This window comes from Dermacentor albipictus, unplaced genomic scaffold (genome assembly GCF_038994185.2).
Source record: "Dermacentor albipictus isolate Rhodes 1998 colony unplaced genomic scaffold, USDA_Dalb.pri_finalv2 scaffold_18, whole genome shotgun sequence".
NCBI classification, from domain to species: domain Eukaryota; kingdom Metazoa; phylum Arthropoda; class Arachnida; order Ixodida; family Ixodidae; genus Dermacentor; species Dermacentor albipictus.
In genome coordinates, this window is record NW_027225572.1 from 5,999,408 (window position 1) to 6,019,235 (window position 19,828).

At 48.0% G+C, this 19,828-nt stretch overlaps 1 non-coding gene across 1 annotated transcript; it reads left to right on the top strand.

Annotated features, from left to right (window-relative positions):
- Window positions 1–18,677: 18,677 nt before the first annotated feature.
- TRNAL-CAA (transfer RNA leucine (anticodon CAA)) lies at window positions 18,678–18,750 on the top strand. The gene has a single exon. It is a non-coding gene; the product is annotated as a tRNA-Leu (tRNA).
- The last annotated feature ends 1,078 nt before the right edge of the window (window positions 18,751–19,828 follow it).

Consider the following 19,828-nt stretch of genomic DNA (forward strand, 5'->3'; position numbering starts at 1 on the left):
AAAATTTTTTGAAGTTTTTCCACTGTTTTCCCTCAAGCTTACTTACTTTTTGGTCCTAGTTAATTATTCAGCCTAACGGGAACCTCGTCCAGCACTGTGGCTGTGCGCTTAGGAATTTTCTTTTCGGCTTTCTTCCAGATGAACTTAGTCAGCACCAGCTCCTTTTCCATCTGGTTCTCTTTCGTGCACTTTTTTACTTCAAATGCAACCTCGTCATTGCCTTGGAAAGATTCGGCTGTTATTTTGGGATGTAATTTAATTCTACTTTCCCTTCCAATTTGTTTCCATCTTCGTCTAGGATATGTTGTTGTATTGTTGTTGACTTCCTGCGCAATAATTTTTTGTGGCTGTAAAATACTCTAGGTGCGGCCTTCTTTTTCTCACGTATTTCTGACAACCAATGTTCACTTTCACCTTTTATCTTTGCTTGCACCAGTATTTGAACAACACGCATTTTCCCCCGGTATATTTCCCATTTACTGGCTACTTAAATTTTCAGCAACTGCGCCTTCTTTGCCTGTCTGTACTCTCAGCATGTTTTCTGTCGTTCGGCGATGGCTTCTTGTATCTCCCTGTTCCACCAGCTTCTCGGTTTCTTTTTTTTTCCTTACCAACGAACAAATTCTTTCACTTTCCATATTTCTGTAGTTATTACACTTAAAAGCGCACTATATTCCCACTCTTGGCCATTTGCAAAGTTCTTCCTCGACTCTAGTGGCCATGTTTGTTACTTGCTAAGCGTTCAAATTTGGACTGGCCATTTTGCACTCCTTGCTCTCTTTCCCAACTACATATACCATTTTAAATATGATACGTTTATGGTCACTGCCTATGCTGCTATACCGTTCCTCACCAATGACCATTTCTCTAAACATCATGAATTCCTTCTGTCATCAAACATTCATCAATGGTTGATTTCCGCTTTCCCACTTGCCACATTATGTGCCCTTCACACATAGGCCCCGTATTCGCGACAACCAGGTTATGTTGCTCACAAAGGTCGAGCACTGACTTCCCGTTGTTGTCGGGATAGCCGTCTATATCCTGTATGCAGGCATTCATGTCACCTTATAGGATAATATAAGCATAATTCCCGAAACCCTTAGTATCAGCCCTTGTGCATTCAACTAACTCTTTTTCTTCTCTGCACAATTATTTCCTGTCCACAATTACATAACGCCCAGCCAAGCTTTTTCCCACTCATTGTACCTGATAAGCAAAGATGCTTTTGACATTTTGAATTTACTCTTTTCCATTTGGCTCCCTGATCGATGAGCATTCCGAATCCCCCTCTCTTTCATTCCGACTTAGTACTGTTGCACCCTTCGCAACCATAATTCTTAATCACTGGCGGCTCTTCCGAGTCTCTAAGTTGCGTTTCTGTAACCGCAAACGTCCGTATTTGTTTTCTATTTAATTGCTCCTCAATCTCAGCCCACATTTCCTGTCTTCTGCCGCCCTGCATGTTTATGTAGCCTAAGGCATGATGAGATCTCTTTCCTGATTTCGTCTTTTTTCTGTTATTGACAGCGATGTCATTCTGAGGTTCTCTTAGGGGACCTTCTTGATTACTATCTACTCTGTCCTCCTGAGCGCCCGTGGGCGCCCTAAAAAAGCAACAGCGCGACCAGGAAGTCGCCAGCCCACTTCTCGTGCAAGCCTGTAATTGAAGTGGTTCCCGTCTCGTTGAATGAAAACCACGACACCTTCTCACTTCCCTTTTTATTTCGACAACCTCGAAACCTTTCTCTCGGATCATTTTCCATATGGCCCAATAAGCAGCCACTACGGCTCTCTGTGCGTGACTGTCATGTACTGGCACCTCCGGCACCATGCACACAACTATCAGCACCTGAGGCGATAGTTCGCGCAAGTTGTTCACCCCCTTCGCCAAGCACTGGGTTAGTCCTGTAGCTTTCCTGTTTAGGACGTCATTTAGCCCACTTGCTACTATGACAGGGCTGCGTACGTGGGAATTTGCTGCGCGCTTTTCTTGCTCGCTCCATGAGAGAACCTAGTATCTGCCCTGGAAGTGTCCTTACCGCCACTCTTTTGTCACATTTCACCCTCTCCACAATTGCTTCTGAGCATCTCGGCAGGTTTGAGTGGCCGGCAATATTCACTGTTTCACTCGCTCGTACCTCTCCTTGCTTCCCTTTGTCCCTTTCCACATGATTCTGATTCGACAAGAGGATTGACCCCTGTACTTGTGCATGTTCCCCGTGGCGGCCTCAAGGTAAGTGCCGCACTTTGCAGTTGACCCCTCACACGTTGCACGCATTATACGTGCTTTGCTGGTACTCCCTCTCCTGTCCCGTCGGTGGACTGCGTTTCATTGTCACGGCCATTTCGTTCACAATGGCTGCCCAGTTCAGCTTTTCTTCGGTGGCCTCAAGTCTTTTTTTCACGACCTTCCATGCGTAACGCTCACTATTTAGCTCACTTTTGAGATCTTCAAACTGTTTGACAAGGCATTCCTGGAGTGCCTTCATTTTCTTGAGACTAGCATCGACATCACAGTGTTTGCCGATTGACTCGTCTCCCTCTCCATTCTCATCCGTCCCCTCATCTGCCTTGCGGGACCCCCGCAGACAGCCGGCTTTCCCCGCTTTCTTGCCATGTATTGCACGGCTTTTCTAATGCAAATACTATAATGGAATAATACTACAGCAATACAGAGCACGTGCTATCTAGCAAAAATCGATGCGCACAGGATAAAAATCCTTAATATGTCACAAAGTAATTCTCACCAATGTCCTAAGTCTCTGCGGCATTGATTGCTTTTAAGGTACGACAGGTTTTCACACGTGTTCAACCCCGCGGCCACGCTCCCACTTAGTGCAACCGTCAATAAAACCGCCATCTGGGGAAATAATATTACACTAGAAATTGCATGTACTCTGCACAGCAGTTAATGGAATATATTGAGCAGGGCACGGCAAAATTCAACGCGTCACTGAGAAACTAGCAAAGGTCACAACATATAGGTTGGCCTTGGTGTAAAACTAGGAGATATAGATGACTCGAGCGTGCGCCAAGGACTGTAGGAGAAGCGGGCTGGATAATTTCTCTGGAGAGTATGCAAACAGGCGTCCTATGAGCGCAAGGGGGATGTCGCCACCGGATGCGCAAGAACGGATCATACGTGGCGTGATATCCAGGAATCGGCAACAAGCTGCTCAGGCGTCGGCGCATGGGCTCTTACCGGAAAACGGCTAGACGGAGCGCCACACAATGGTCTTCCTGACCCTCACGTTGTAATAGTGTTTGCGAAAGCGAGCCGTGCTCTAAGGATGATGGTGGACAAAAACGGTTGCCGCGATTATGGCTCGTTGTGCGCTCAGGTCACTGTCTGTGCTATGAAAAGACAAACTTGTGTCTTAAAAAAGATAAAACTTTGGTGGGGCGCATTTGTCCAAGTTATATCTAATGAACATGTCCAGCAAACTAACCGGCTATTTTTTGTACATTGCAATATCTACCCTAATGATTTAAATTTTGTGGTAACATTTGGCTTTTAAGTTAGCAGTTGCAGTGCACGAGGGTCGTTCAAGTCAATCTGGGACTGTTTTAAAAACAAATAGAAGAACAAATTTCAAAGTCTGGAAAGTGGATTTATCTTCCACATAGCCTTCAGCTACAGTTATACACTTATCATATCGTTTAACTAACGCCTGGAATGCTTCGACATTGAAATATTTATTATTACGGCAGAACCCTTGTACGACACCATTCTTCACTTCATCATCAGCGTTGACATGTTCATCGCCAAAGAATACCTTCAGAGGCCAAAACAGGTGGAAATCACTTGGTGCTAAGTCAGGACTATAGGGGGGTGTGGTAATATCTACCGGCCAAGTTCCTGTATTCTTTGGAATGTGCGTTGAGCGGTGTGCGCTTGGTGCATTGTTTGTTATTAAACCCGGATGTTTTTTTCCGTAAACTCTTGTTCACATAAGGCAGAGCACGGCAGTAATACTACCTGTTGATAGTGACACTATGGGGTACAAAAATTAACGTGAATAATTCCCCGCTTATCCTTGAATACCTCTACCATCACTTTACCCGCAGACGCAACTGTTCGAAATTTCTTGCTAGGTGGTGATTCGGTACGATTCATCTGCAGCGATGCTCTTGTGGATTCTGGGGGGAAATGCTGAAAAGAGGTTTTGTCACATGTCATGATGCGATTCAGAAAATACTGGACTTCCCTTTCTTAGCGTTCCTTCAGTTCTCTCAAAAGTAGACAGCTGTTTTAGGACCCAGCATGCACTCTCGTTCGTAACAACAAATGATCATGAATTATCCTGTTCACTCTTCCTAACGACAGAATACACACCCTTGCATTTTCACGACAGCTTATGCAACGATTGTCCACAATCAGCTGCTCCACACGCTGACAATTGACAGGAATTACTACCGCGGCTTCGGATTCACCACGACCGGGATTGTGAGTAATAAAGATACGGCCATCTCTGAAGCACTTACACTATCTATTCAAATATCTTACTACGACGGAGTGTCTCATCATCGTACTGAGGCTGAAGTCTTCTGTAAATTTCAGCAGGTTTTATGCCTTCACTAAAAATTTAATCACAACACGCCGTTCCTCGTAGACGTCCACACTGTTTTCCGCTGCCTTGAATAACAGTCTGTCCAGAAGTGCGGGAAATGGGCGCGCTCTACCAATAACAGGACGGTACCAGTTTCTAAGACATACAAAACCTCCAGCCTAGGCGTCCATTTAAACCTGGAAAGAAAGAAAAACTCCCAGATTGAGTTGGATGACCTCGCGGTAATGTAATGCATGAAGTGCATTGCTATTTCTACTGCAAATAGTGTCACCTTGTTTGACGAAACGCGGGTCATGCGTGATAGTACGGAAATTCTCGTTAACTCAGAATTCGGTAACCAACATCAATACAACGTAAATATATTATTCAAGAATAGAGTTTGCGGAATACAGTTTTAGTGAATAAGAAGAAAATAATTTGGCACATGTGCGAGACAGCGCCTTTTACTAACGTTTCCATCGCGGCACCGCCTTCGTGAAGGTAACTAGTGTGTAGGACTGCAAGAGACACTACTTATCTGGGTTCTGTAGTCGATAATATCGCAGACACTTGGCATTGTCTACAAACAACCATCACAGTTGCAACGATTAACACGATAGCACATGTTATACAAGAAACAAAGAGTATTTGCAAGGATGGTCAGATAAAGGAATGCAGAAGCTATTACACTGCACACACGTGTCCCAACTAGCATGATCCTTAAGAGACGTGAAATCATATGCCCAGAAAAATAATACCAGGACACTTAAACCCTTCGTATGTGTTGTAAATGAGAAAGAATGATTGGCCAGCTGAATGCCTATGAGTCCTTCGAGTTATGAGCTCCCCGCGGGCAAGCGAGTGCGTATCGGTGTTTGCCGCGTTTTGATTTGGCCTTTTCTAGGCGCAGTTAGTACGCAGGCGTGTGCTTGCACAGACAAGGAACGCGCAGATAACACAGGCTTCCAAGACCCAGTGTTACATGGCATTGCCGCGATGCCCTCTACCCTCACGCAATACCTTCCGCGCTATCGAGTAAGCAGGTGTTCTCTGTCGCCCGCTCTGCTTCGTCGAGGCGCTCTCGTGACGTGGCGTCGTAGCCAACAGGAATTTAGGTGGTGTTTCACACCACCAACAGACAGACGTTGGATTTTTAGATCAATTGGCCGTTTGACGCTTTCGTATCAGTAAAATATAACGGCACAACTTTTCTCTGAATTCCTATATAATGTTACGCGACTAGCATACCAGCAATGTAGCGACAGACTATTTCTGATGTCAAGTTTATTTAACACCTCAAATTGCCATCTTGGGACTTGCGTTGCTTCGGTTAGCCTTAAACGTAAAACAGCATTAGTCAGTGCTGGTATGGCACTCACTTGCCAATGTCGCCTATAAGTATGGCGGCATAAAGAAGGCGGTACGACGACGACGCTCTGACAATGATAGAATGGCGAAGGATGAACGTCGATGCAATGACAGAGGTGACGTGGCTACAACTGCATGACGACAATGAGTTGACTATCTTGAAATCATGCTGATGGTACAATGATAACAGCGTGACGACGACATCATAACAAGAATGGGATGTCGAAGTTGGAATGACGATGATGGAAAATCACCACCACATTACGACGGTTGTGTGAGAAGGAATGCACGACGACAATTTTATGACGACAATGGTATGAAAACGGTAGGATGACAATGGGATGAGGACAAATTTATGACAACGATGGCGGGAGGGCGATGGCATGACGAGAGTCGGTTTAGGAAGCTGGAGCGGCGACGATTGCACGACCCGGGGGGCATGATGAATATGGTTTCACAACGGATTCATATAGCGACTGCTATATGGCGACGCAATGACGATAAGCCACAGCTGCATTACCACAAGTGACCAACGCCAGCATAATTACGAACAAATGGCGAACAAGGATTCACGGCGATGGAATTACAAAGGCGGTATGATGACCACACCATATAGACAATGGGATGATTTTACTGAAGGGACAACGACGGTGTGCGACGACGGCGGCATGACGACAATCGTATGAAGAGGACGACTACGGCACGACGAGGACGGTGCGAGAAGGCGGCGCGATGGCGACGCGTCCCAATGATGGCATGACGAAAGTGGATTGACGACTATGAAACGATAGCAACTGCATCACGTTGACTTTAAGACATCAAATTGTTGTTCCAAATTGTTGTTCTATAATTGTTGCTCCATCCGGTGTCGGCAAGCTTATTGATGGACTATGCATTCATTCTTCTCCCGGATACGATTGTATTGACTCGAAATTCTTAAAAAAACACTTCACATTGTTCTTCTATCATACTATCCAAACTTTTCCAGAAATCCCTTAAACATTGTAAGCCACCTAATGAGTGGAAAGTGGGCAAGGTCGTTCCAGTGTATAAATCCGGCAGCAAACATCCCCTAATACTTACGCGCCGTGGTTGCTCAGTGGCTATGGTGTTAGGCTGCTGAGCACGGTCTCGGGCGAAAACCCCCGTGTACTTAGATTTAAGTGCACGTTAAAGAACCTCAGGTGGTCGAAATTTCCGGAGTCCTCCACTACGGCATGCCTCATAATGAGGGAGTGGTTTTGGCACGTAAAACCATACAATTTATTTTAATCACCTAATAATTATCGTCCCATCTGTTTCACCAGTACATGGTGTAAAATGGTCCAACATAATATTTTTACCACCCTGGTTACTTTCCTTGAATTGAACTCATTTTTTTTTACTCCTGTGAAACCCAATTATTGCCGTTAACACATGCACTACACCATATTCTTGACAAATCATCACTAGCTGATTGTATATTCTTACACTTTTTCATAATGTGTGTCAAAACTGTTACTTCATAAACTAAAACAACTTAACGTAGACGGTAACCTTTTGAAATGGATTGAGTATTTTTTTCTCAACCGCAAGCAATTTGTTTGTGCTAACGACATTAACACCGGTTTTACAGAGGTCCGTTCACGTGCTCCACAGGGTTCCGTCCTTGGACCCCTACGGTTTCTAATTTGCATTAATGATTTTCCCTTGCTTATCAACTCCCATATCCATCTGTTCGCTAATGATTGCATCATTTTCAAAGAAGTTGCCAATGCTAACGATATTGAATTACTTCAGTCGGCCCTTACCACTACAGGGAAATGGCGCAATGAATGGTTAAGGGAGCTAAATGTTAACAAATGCAAAGTCATACGTGTTTCTAGGAAAACAGCTACGATAGCGTCGTACTACATTAACGACATGTCGTTGGAATCAGTTTCTTCATATAAATCACTTCACTTCGAAACTAAGCTGGTCCCTTCATACTGAGCACATAAAACGATAATCGCATGCTTGACTACCTACGTCGAAACTTTTTCAACGCAACTACTAATCTGGAACTTTTGTTATATATAATACGACCAAAACTCGAATACGCGAATCCGGTATGGGACACTGCTCATGAAAACCTAATCACTGACGTGGAGATGGTTCAAAATAACGCTGTACGTTTTATACCTGATAACTACAACCGCATAGCGAGTATAACTAACATGAAATCTAATACTTGCCTCCCATCGCAGGCATCTCGCAGAAAAGTGCCTCGTATTGCCCTCTTCCATAAGTTGTGCCTCATCGCCCATCCAATTTATGTATCCCATCGCATTGATCATCAGTACAAAGTCGGCATTTTGTCAGGAAACACTGAAAGTTTTTCACAATCATTCCTGCTGCGAACCTCACGTGACTGGAACCATCTTCCCGCCGAAGATGTTGGCCTTAGTAATTATGAACAGTTCCGTGAAGCCTTAGCTAATATTGTATACAGAGGTGCCACTTAAACACTCATGAAACCAACTGTATTTGTCTTCTTCAATCTTTTGTATTTACCACTCCCCTTCTGCAATGCCCTTCGCCCTGAGTTGGTATAATAAATGTGTGACGAAGAAGATCGGCAGGCTAAAAAGCCCCGTTGCCACCGCGTGGCTCATACACAGTTCGTTCACTGGCTGCGCCCTAGCTGCTGCTGCCGCGTTGGTCGCTGCTTCTGTGGGACCCGAATAAACCCCCTTTACAATTGGTGGAGCTGCTAGGTACAACATGAATTCTGGAACTTGGCAACCGGACACTGCAGCCTGTCTTCATTATGCCGGAAGAAGAACCACCGCCACCACAACCCGCTGCCCCGGTGACTACCGTGGTCTGCCCCGGTCCGTTGCATCAAGGCGACCAACCCATGTTCAGCGGTACCGAAGACCATGACGTAAAAGACTGGCTCGCTGACTGTGACCGAGTGAGCATCCACAACCACTTGGACGACACCAAAAAACTAAATTACGTGTCGTTTTATTTGAGCGATGTCGCCAGCGTGTGGCACCGCAACCATGAACGTGATCTCACGACGTGGGCAGCCTTCAAAACTTACGTGAAGGAGGTATTCGGGTGCCCCGCCGTTCGCAAGCTTCGCGCCGAGCAACGTTTGCGCAGTCGTGCGCAACAATGCGGGGAGACATTTACTAGTTATATAGAAGATGTAGTCGACCTCTGCAACCGCGTTACACGTGACAATGGCTGATGTCGAGAAGATCCGCCATATCTTAAAAGGCATTGAAGACGATGCCTTCAAGATGATGTTGGCGAAAAATCCGGCGACAGTCTCTGAATTCGTCAGTCTCTGCCAAAGCTTCGACGTACTCGGCAAACAACGCATAGACACCCGCCAATCTCCTCCTCAGGCGATTTTAATGTCGAGCTTGGCTGTTTCCCCGGATAACACTTCGCTGCTGTACAGATCAAGGAGTTCATCCGTGAAGAGGTGGCTCGTCCGCTTTCACTGATTCCGCTTACACACGGCCAGTCGAATTCTCCCTTGGCTCCCGCTCTCCAATCTGTCATCAAGGAGCAGGTAGCCGACCTCATTTCACCTTCTCTCCAGCAGGCTCCGGTTGCCGCTCCCCTGTCGTACGCCGAAGTCGCTTCGAGGCCTGCACCATAGACCTACGGTCCCCTTCGCCCGCCTTTGCGCCCGCCCGTATCCGCTCCAGTCCGGTCACTGGTGCCGTATGCACGACCACAAGATCATTGGCGCATGGAAGACAATCGTCCGATTTGTTTTTATTGTGGCAGGGCTGGACACATGGCACGTCACCATCACCTACTTACAACGAACTTCTCCAGCAACGTGCGTCCATATGCGCCACGTTTCAAACAATGCCGCAACTATTCTGACACCTCTGACTGTCCTTCTGCCGTCGAAACCGCATTCTCCGCTCGCCGTTCACCTTCTCCTCTCCGCCGCTCCCTTTTCCCCAGGCACCGTCCGCTGAGCCCTCTGCGCCAAGAAAACTAAAGATCGCCGTTCAGGAGGCGAGAACTGCGGCGTCAGCGAAATGTAGAAGCCCTCACACCTCCCCGCTAAACGTTATTGAAGTCGCAATAGAAGGAACAGTGATGCTAGCACTTGCCGACACCGGCGCTGCACTTTCAGCGATAGATGCCCGTATTCGCCGCAAGATGGGAAAAGTTACGACGCCGCTTTCTGGACTGTCTCTTCGAACTGCCAACGCGCAGCACGTCGAGCCATCCGGCGCCTGCACCACTCGTGTCGTCATTCAGGAGGTCCTCGATATCATAGGATTGATTATGTTGCCATCTTCTTCACACGACGTCATATTAGGTTGGGACTTTCTCTCCACACATCATGCGATCATTGACTGCGCCTGCGCTGAAATCGAGCTGTTCCAGTTTTCGGGCGACATTATCACTGACCAGAGGGACCCTTGTCACAAAATAACCATTTCTGAAGCCACTGTTATCCCTGCCTGGTCTTCCGCCCTTCTCAGTATCTCTTGTGACTCTGTAGATGACGGAACAGCACTCTTCGCTCCGTCTGAACTTGTAGTTCGCCGCCGTTCACTACCACTGCCGGTCACCGACCTCGAGTTCAAAACTGGCACCTCTCTGATGTGCGTGTCAAATCCATCGGCAGACTAATTACTTTACGCCGCCGTGAAAGCCTTGGCAGAGCAGAACCCCTGGCATCAAATTCAATATTTGACATGACGGACGACCCCACTTATCTTGCGCGCTTGAGGCATCGCCTCCTCAGTCACTGCCGCGTTCTTTTAAGCCAGCTATTGCAAGTGACCTTACGTCGACGCAGCGCGATGAACTTCTTCACATGCTCGAACGCTTCTCTTCTTCCTTTGACTGCGAAGCAACATCCCTCGGCCGCACGACTGTCTCGCACAGCATCGACACCGGGAGCCATGCGCCCATTCGGCAGCATCCACACCGAGTATCGGCGACCGAAAGATGTGTTATCAATGACCAGGTGAGCGATATGCTGAAACGCGGTGTCATCCAGCCTTCTAGTAGTCCCTGGGCATCACCAGTTGTCCTAGTTGAAAAGAAAGGCTGCACCATACGATTTAGCGTGGATTATCGTAGGCTTAACGAGGGGCGCTATAACGTAAAACTATTCCAAACTTTTCTATTCCAATTCTGCTCTCAGCCCTCCGCGATTGGTCAAAAACTTTTTTCGACTACCACCCATTTCACCTGTCTGTCACGCGACGTTACAAAAACCGCAATACCTCCCCATCTGATATGATGCATGCACACTGATTATGCATGATTTGACAGAAAAAAGAAAAACAGTTATTTCTGATTCGACCCCTTTTCGCCATTAGCCCTCGGCTATTGGTAAAAAGTTTTCGGGCTGCACCCACTTCACCTGCCTGTCACGCGACGTCACAAAACCGCGCGAACTCACCGCGTCAAAGTGACGTGTACGCGATAAAGATGCATTAATATGCCGAACAAAACTGAATTTTTTTCGGAATAGCCGCAGGCTGCCCCGTTCCGAAAGGAATAAAAGATAGCTGCCGCCGATCGCTGAGACGCTGGCTACTCGCACCTGCCGGAGAGCATGGGTGTATTTGCGTATAATAAAACTTCTTGCGTGACCGTGTAACGTTTTTAAGCACTTTCGACACGTTTACTACCTCATTCTGCCAACTCTTCTTTGCTTAGGGTCAATTTTAGCGTCATTCTTAAGCTTCCGTTGCATGCCGCCGCGATTTTCGACCAGCCACCACAAGCTAAGTAAGGGAAAGCCGACCAATCGGAGACACCGGCACCACCCTCTTCATCCGGTTATCGGTTTTCAGTGCACTGGCTCTGCCCTAGTGAATCCCTCTCCACTTGAGCGTTCTCCTCGCCTCTTGTCAGCCAATTAGATACAACAAGCCGCTCAGTGTAGGCAATGTTATTCGTTTTTCAAGCAAACAAAAGGGACCTCCTATGAACGAGGAGAGCGTTTGATTGGTCTGTTCAGACAACACTATGGGTGACCGCCCGGTGCTTGCGTCGGTGGTTACGCAAAGTTGACGTCAGGAAATTGGAATAGAAACATATTGGAATAGTTTTACGTTATAGGGCCCGAGATTACCCGAAAGGATGTATACCCGTTGCCACGTATCGACGACGCCCTTGACTGTTTGAAAGGTGCGGAGTTTTTTTCCTCCTTAGATCTGTGCTCTGGCTACTGGCAGGTGCCCGTGGCTGACGCTGACTGTTCTAAAATTGCGTTTGTAACACCAGACGGCTTGTATGAATTCACTGTTTTCCGTTCGGTCTGTGCAACGCGCCCGCCACTTTTGAACGCATGATGGACGGCATCCTGCGCGGCCTGAAGTGGCACACTTGTCTCTGCTACCTCGATGCCATTGTAGTCTTTCCCCCTAATTTTGAGACCCATCTTCGCCATTTACATCAAGTTTTGACCTGTCTCCGGAATGCTGCGCACCAGCTTAACTTAAAAAGTGCCTATTTACAGCTCGAAAATTGACTATATTAGGCCATGTTGTCTCCAAAGAAGGCATCCTTCCTGATCCTGCTAAACTTCGCGCCGTAACCGAATTCCCGAAGCCCACTAACTTAAAAGCACTACGCAGCTTCATTGGCCGATGCTCCTATTTTAGACGTTTCGATCGCAATTTCGCTACTGTGACCGCACCACTAAACCAACTCCTACAAAGCGGCAATAAACTTTCTGCTTGGTCGGAAGCCTCCGATGATGCCTTTACGACTCTTCGTCCCCTACTCACGTCTCCGCTGATCTTGCGCCATTTTGATCCAAGCGCACCTACAGAATTTCACACTGACACCAGTGGTGTCGGCCTTGGTGCCGTGCTCGCACAACGTCAGAACCCTAATGCCGAAGACGTGGTCGCTTATGCCAGTCGTACACTCACAAAAACTGAGGCCAATTACTCAGTAATAGAAAAAGAGTGCCTGGCTACCGTATGGGGTCTTCAAAAATTTCGCCCATATCTCTATGGTCGACCCCTTGACGTGGTGACGGATCATCACGCTCTTTGCTGGTTGTCTAACCTCAAAGACCCGTCGGGCCGCCTCGCTCGGTGGGCCCTCTGAATTCAGGACTATGATATGCGTGTCGTCTATAACTCTGGACGCAGACACTCTTACGCCGATGCCCTCTCGTGCTTCCCAGTAACTTCCGACAGCAGTACTTCTGCCTACAGACCTGATATCTCACCGCTTGACATCCTGGACATGGCCTCAGAGCAACGTAAATACCCATGGATCGTCATGATATTCTACTTTTTGTCAAATCCTCCGGCAGCTTCGGCACCTCGAGCGTTACGCCGACAGGCGCAGCATTTCACCATCCGCGACGGACTTTTGTACCGCCGCAACTATCACAATGACGGCCGCACATGGCTCTTAGTAGTGCCCCGCCACCTTCGACAAGATTTATGCTCCGCTTCTCACTCTGATCCGCAGTGTGGTCACGGCGGTTTGTCGAAAATCTACACACAGCTTCGCCTACGATATTACTGGCGAGGGATGTACAACTTCGTCCACAAATACGTACGCTCCTGCATTGCCTGCCAACGCCGCAAATGTGTCCCGCGTTTCTCCACCGCGCCTCTCCAGCCGCTTCCCTGCCCAGCTCAGCCATTCGACCGTGTCGGCATTGATTTATGCGGGCCTCTTCCATATACTGGCACCGGCAACCGATGGATTGTTGTGGCCGTAGATCATTTGACACGATATGCCGAAACCACCACCTTGCCTGCCGCATCAGCAAAAGGCGTCGCCTCATTCATTCTGAACAACTTTGTTCTCCGCCATGGCGCACCCCGTGAACTGCTGAGCGATCCGGGTCACGTATTCCTCTCGGACGTCCTGCAGTCACTCCCGTCTGAATGCCAAATTATTCACCGAACTACTACGGCTTATCATCCACAAACCAATGGCTTAACAGAACGATTCAACAGACCTCTTGGGGACATGCTATCAATGTATGTTGCGTCTGACCACTCGAACTGGGATCTTGTACTTCCATTCGTCACATACGCCTAAACACTGCCTCTCAAGCCACTACCGGATTCTCACCATTCTTTCTGCTTTACGGCCGCCATCCCTCCAGCACCATTGATACGGTTCTCCCGTACCGGCCTGACCCTGCTGAGTACTATCCTGTTTCTACGGTCGCTCAGTACGCCGAGAAATGCCGACAACTGGCCGGTTCTTTGACGTCTGCTCAACAGTGCCCCCAAAAAGAACGCCATGACCTCAACACACCCCCTCACCCCTTTCCTATAGACTCACTCGTGTGGCTTTGGGTACCGCCTGTTGCTGCCCCTGGCTTTTCGTCCAAGCACCTCCCGAAGTACCACAGACCCTACCGCGTGGTTGCGCAACCATCACCTGTTAATTACGTGGTCGAGCCCCGGTCACCATCTCCGGATCTGCGTCATCGGGGACGAGAGACTGTGCACAGTGACCGGCTGAAACCATACTACGATCCTCTCACCTCTTCCTAGATCGCCAAGATTGCTACTCTTCAATTCCGGGGGTGATTGTGACGAAGATCGGCAGGCTAAAAAGCCCCGTTGCCATCGCGTGGCTCATACGCAGTTCGTTCACTGGTAGCACCCTAGCTGCTGCTGCCGCGTTGGTCGCTGCTTCTCTAGGACCCGAATAAACCCCCTTTAAAAATGAAAAAAATAAACCAAATGAATGCCGAATTAGCATAGCTGATATGATTATAATGAAGCGACCTTGAAGGCATCACGCCCGTGAGCACATAGCTAGTGACCAAAGTTATCAGACAACTTGGGCCAATCGGCTGGCGTAGAAGGCATGACGACAACGACATGGCGAGCCTCAGATGTGTGGGCTAGTGACCCAAGATAGTCAACAACATGGGCCCCTGTGTTGGCGTAAGTGGCTAATAGATAGATAGATAGATAGATAGATAGATAGATAGATAGATAGATAGATAGATAGATAGATAGATAGATAGATAGATAGATAGATAGATAGATAGATAGATAGATAGATAGCCAGGGAGGTAGGCTTAAAACGCATGAAGTATGAAAAGAGTGCTAACAGCATTACAAAGAATATTGACACGTGTACTTCTCTTTATGGGGTGACACATTTCACCGCCTAACAAACGTTATTGCACAGCGCAGGACGCACCTGCATGTATCGGAAGTTTCTGGAATTTTATCGATGGGCCCATCCGCTGTCTGTGACCGAACCTTGTGGAATATGATAGCATGTGTGCGCGACGCGAATAATGTAGAACTTTGTGGAAAACACGCGGGTGCCGCGATTACTCTGGAACATTCGACGACTGATGCATAAAAGCCGACGCGCTTGAACCGCTCATGAGAATTTCGACGATCGCCAACCGTGTTCGCCGCTATCGTTGTGCTATAAGTGCAGCCTGTTTTTGTAGGCACAGGTTCGCCCTAACAAAACTTAGTTTGTTCTTTCACAGTACCGCTACTTTGTTCTTCAACGTCACCACCACAGAACATCTGGTGGAGGTGCTTTTCGTTCAGAGACAGGGCGCCCCCGACAAGCCGTGATCGAAGTCCAGACCGCAAACAGAACACCCACGCAGTCCGAGACATCAAGCAAGCCGCCGTCTTCAACAGCTACCCCCGGAGCAGGGACTTCTACCTGATAAGACCAAGAAGAGGGTGGCCAAGGCAACCCCAATCGCAGCCCCAGTCATGCTGCAGGAGCCCAGAGAGCCTCCGACGTTCCGCGGTTCAACATTCGAGGACCCAGAAACCTGGCTAGAGACGTATGAGAGGGTCGCTGCACTTAACAGCTGGAACAGCGACGACAACCTGTCCCCTGTCTTCTTCGCATTGGAAGGCGCTGCCAGGACGTGGTTTGAGAACCGAGAAGTCAACTTAATGACCTGCGACCTTTTCCGAAGCGGCTTCCTGCAGACATTCACAACCGTCGTACGCCGAGAATGAGCCCAAGAGCAACTAGAAACTCGAGTGCAGCTGCCTAATGAGACCACCGCGATTTTTACACAAGAATTGAGCCGCCTATTCCGCCACGCCGACCCAGAAATGTCCGAGGAAAAGAAAGTCCGCCTATTGATGTGTGGTGTAAAGGAGGAACTTTTCGCCGGAATGGTACGGAGCCCACCGAAGACCGTCGACGAGTTTCTTCGCGAGGCCACCAGCATCGAGAAAACACTGGAAATGCGGAACTGGCCATTCAACCGCCGTACTAACTGGACAAACTACGCCGAAGCTCAGTCACCAGCCACCGACCATCTGCGGGAGACTATCCGAGTGGTCGTGCGGGAGGAGCTACAAAAGCTGTTCCCTTCATTACAGCCTCACGTGGCTTCAATTGCCGGCGCCATCCGTGAGGAGCTCCAAAAACAACTCGCCGCAGCCTCAGACTGCAAGAATATGACGTCACCGTAATATAAAAGTCCGGAAGAAAACACTCTGATACCGACTGCTTATCACGCGCCCCCATCAATCCCCCGCCACAAGACGACGAGGACGACGACACCTTCCTTGGAATATTAAGCGCGGAAGACTTCACTAAACAGCAGCGAGCCGACCAGAAGCTCAAAGGACTCGTCGAGTATTTGGAACGGATCACCCATCTCCTCCATAGGGCATTTAAGCACGGGTTGTCGTTCACGCTACAAAGCAACCTGCTCGTGAAGAAGAACTTCTCACCAGTTCACGCCCGGTACCTTCTTGTTGTGCCGTCAGTGCTGCGTCCAGAAGTACGGCACGCCCTACGCGACAATCGAACCGTTGGGCACCTCGGATTGTCCCGGACGCTGTCGAGGATACAGGAAAGGTACTACTGGCCGCGTCTGACCGCCGACATTACCCGTTACGCCAAGACCTGCCGAGACTGTCAGCGACGCAAGACACCACCGACAGGCCAGCAGGATTACTACAGCCGATCGAACGTCCTTGTCTACGATTCCAGCAGATCGGAATGGATTTGTTGAGACCGTTTCGGGCGGTAACATCCCTAAATAAGTGGATGGTCGTGCCGACGGACTATCTCACCGGCATCGCTGGCACTAAAGCTTTACCAAAAGGCAGCGCAGCCGAAGTAACATGGTGCCCCAGAAGTCCTCATCACCGACGGAGGAACGCACTTTACAGCAGAGCTCACCCAAGCCATTCTGAAATACAGCCAAACAAGCCACAGGATGACAGCTGCCTGCCATCCGCAAACGAATGGTCTCATGGAGCGTCTGAACAAGACCCTCGCCGATATGCTAGCAATGTACGTCGACGTCGAGCACAAGACGTGGGATGCAGTCCTGCCGTATGTAACCTTCGCATACAACACGGCGGTGCAAGAAACAACACAGATCACGCCGTTCAAGTTGGTTTATGGCAGGAACCACACGACAACGCTCGACGCCATGCTGCCGCACGTCAGTGATGAGGAGAATCTTCACGTCGCTACCTATCTCCAGTGCGCCGAAGAAGCCCGACAGCTCACCCGCCTACGGATCAAGAACCAGCAGCGTACCCACAGCCGACACTGCAAGCTCCGACGACGCTTCGTCGAGTACCAGCCCGGCGACCATGTTTGGCTATGGACTCCGATGCGCTGACGAGGACTGAGTGAGAAACTATTGCGACGCTATTTCTGACCCTACAAGGTCATCCGGTGTATTGGCACACTGTACTATGAGGTCTTGCCAGTCGGCATTTCGCATTCACAGCAGCACCGAGCACGATCTGAAGTGGTGCACGTGGTGCCTCTTATGCCCTTCTACGGGCGCTGATGAACTTTCCTTATTTTGTTGTTTTCTTTGCTACGAGTGCTTCTTTATTGCATTCGTTTCTTTGCAGCACCGGGTCGATGCTTTTTAGGAGGGGAGTATTGACACGTGTACTTGTCTCGATCGGGCGGCATGTTTCAAGAAATGTTATTGCAGTGTGCAGGACACGCCTGCATGTATCGGAAATTTCTGGAATGTTATCGCTTGGTCCATCAGCTGTCTTTGACCGAACCTTGTGTAATCTGATCGCATGTGTGCGCGACGCGAATATTGTAGAACTTTGTAGAAGGCACGCGAGTCCCAGCGATTACTCGAGAACATTCGAAGAGATGTGTAAAAGCCGACGCGCTTGACCCGCTCATGAGATTTTGGATGATCGCCGACCGTGTTCGCCGCTATCGTTGTGCTGTAAGTGTAGCCTGTTTGTGTAGCAAAGGTTCGTCCAATAAAAGTCAGTTTTGTCTTTCACAGTATTGCTACTGTGTACTTCAACGTCCCGACCACGTGAAAAAACTATATATATATATATATATATATATATATATATATATATATATATTAGTCATATCATGAGAAGCCAATAAACACTGACACCAAGGACAACATAGGGGTAATTACTTGTGTTTAATGAATGCAACAAAGCAACGATAAATTAATGGAAATTAAAGTGGATGAAAAAACAACTTGCCGCAGGTGGGAACAGAACCCACCACCTTCGTATTTCGCTTGCGATGCTCTACCAATTGAGCTACCGTGGTGCTGTTTCCCCATCCACTTTCTTGGGTATTTACATTTACTAGTAGAACCCTGGGATTGTCAGCCAGCGCCATCACTAACATACCTTGGTGGCGGACGTGGAACGTACTTCTTGCCGCAGGCGTCACGAGAACGTGATCTTTTTGGCGAAGGCAACAGGTTAATAAACCGACACAAACACAGGGTTCCCAGGGTTTTACTAGGAAACAAATACCCAAGAAAGTCGATGGGGAAACAGCGCCGTGGTAGCTCAATTGGTAGAGCATCGCACGCAAAATGCGAAGGTTGTGGGTTCGGTTCCCACCTGCGGCAAGTTGTTTTTTTCATCCACTTTTTTTCCATTAATTATACGTTTCTTTATTTCATTTATTAAACAGAAGTAATGTCACCTATGTTGTCCTTGGTGTCATTGTTTGTTGGCTTCTCATGATATGACTAACATAATAGGGACCCACGGTTCACCCCCCTCCCCTCTTCTGGTGTATATATATATATATATAATGAGCTCGGGAATAATAGGGAGCTTGCCTCACTACCAGCCTGTAAGCTGCGGGTGTGGCGGAATGGCAGCCATCTCAAGAGGGGTGCGGGCACGCACTTTGTGACAATATGAAAGGGATCATTCAATCATTACAAAGATTTTTCAGTGGGGCAGCTACGCAATGCAAGCTCCTTTTCCCCTACGTTTGCAATACCAGAATAAATGGCGTTAAATTTGTGTATAGAGTAATATTGAAATCTACCGTATGCTGAGCGTGTTGGAAATCCATACTTGAAACAACTGTGCGAATGTACCCAATGGAGATAGAAAAATACCATATCGTGGCAAAGTTTCTGTTTTCACCATGCCACAATGGATGATTATATGGTGCTATGAAAGATAACTTTTCAGCAATGGAGAAGGTGGGCTAGTTTGTGATTAATATACACACCCAAGCTTCATATAAATATGAAGCGTGTGTTCTGAAATACAGTAGTTGTGAGTGCAGTGAATGTCGTGTATTCTTGGGTGTCTTCGCCTTGTCATTCTCAGTCCGCTACTTCGCCACCAAGGTATGATGATAACTTTTCCTTTGCACCAACAAATAACCGGTTATCTGCTGCATGCATTAAAGATCAGACCCCGTTTTGTTATTCATATTTATCTCAACTAGAATATCAGTTACTTCTATTCGCTCTCATGTATTTGAAACCATCATCTTCTCGTCTCTATACCGTTATACCTGTCATTTGGTCATCCATCGCTTGATGTGCGGATTCTTAGCTTCTCCATTACTGAGGACGTGCTGGTGGGCGAGTTGGTTATACATAATTAGGACAAAGGCGCCAAAAGCAACGACGGATGAATAAAGACGACTCGGGACAACCACGTGGGCGCACTAACAACTCA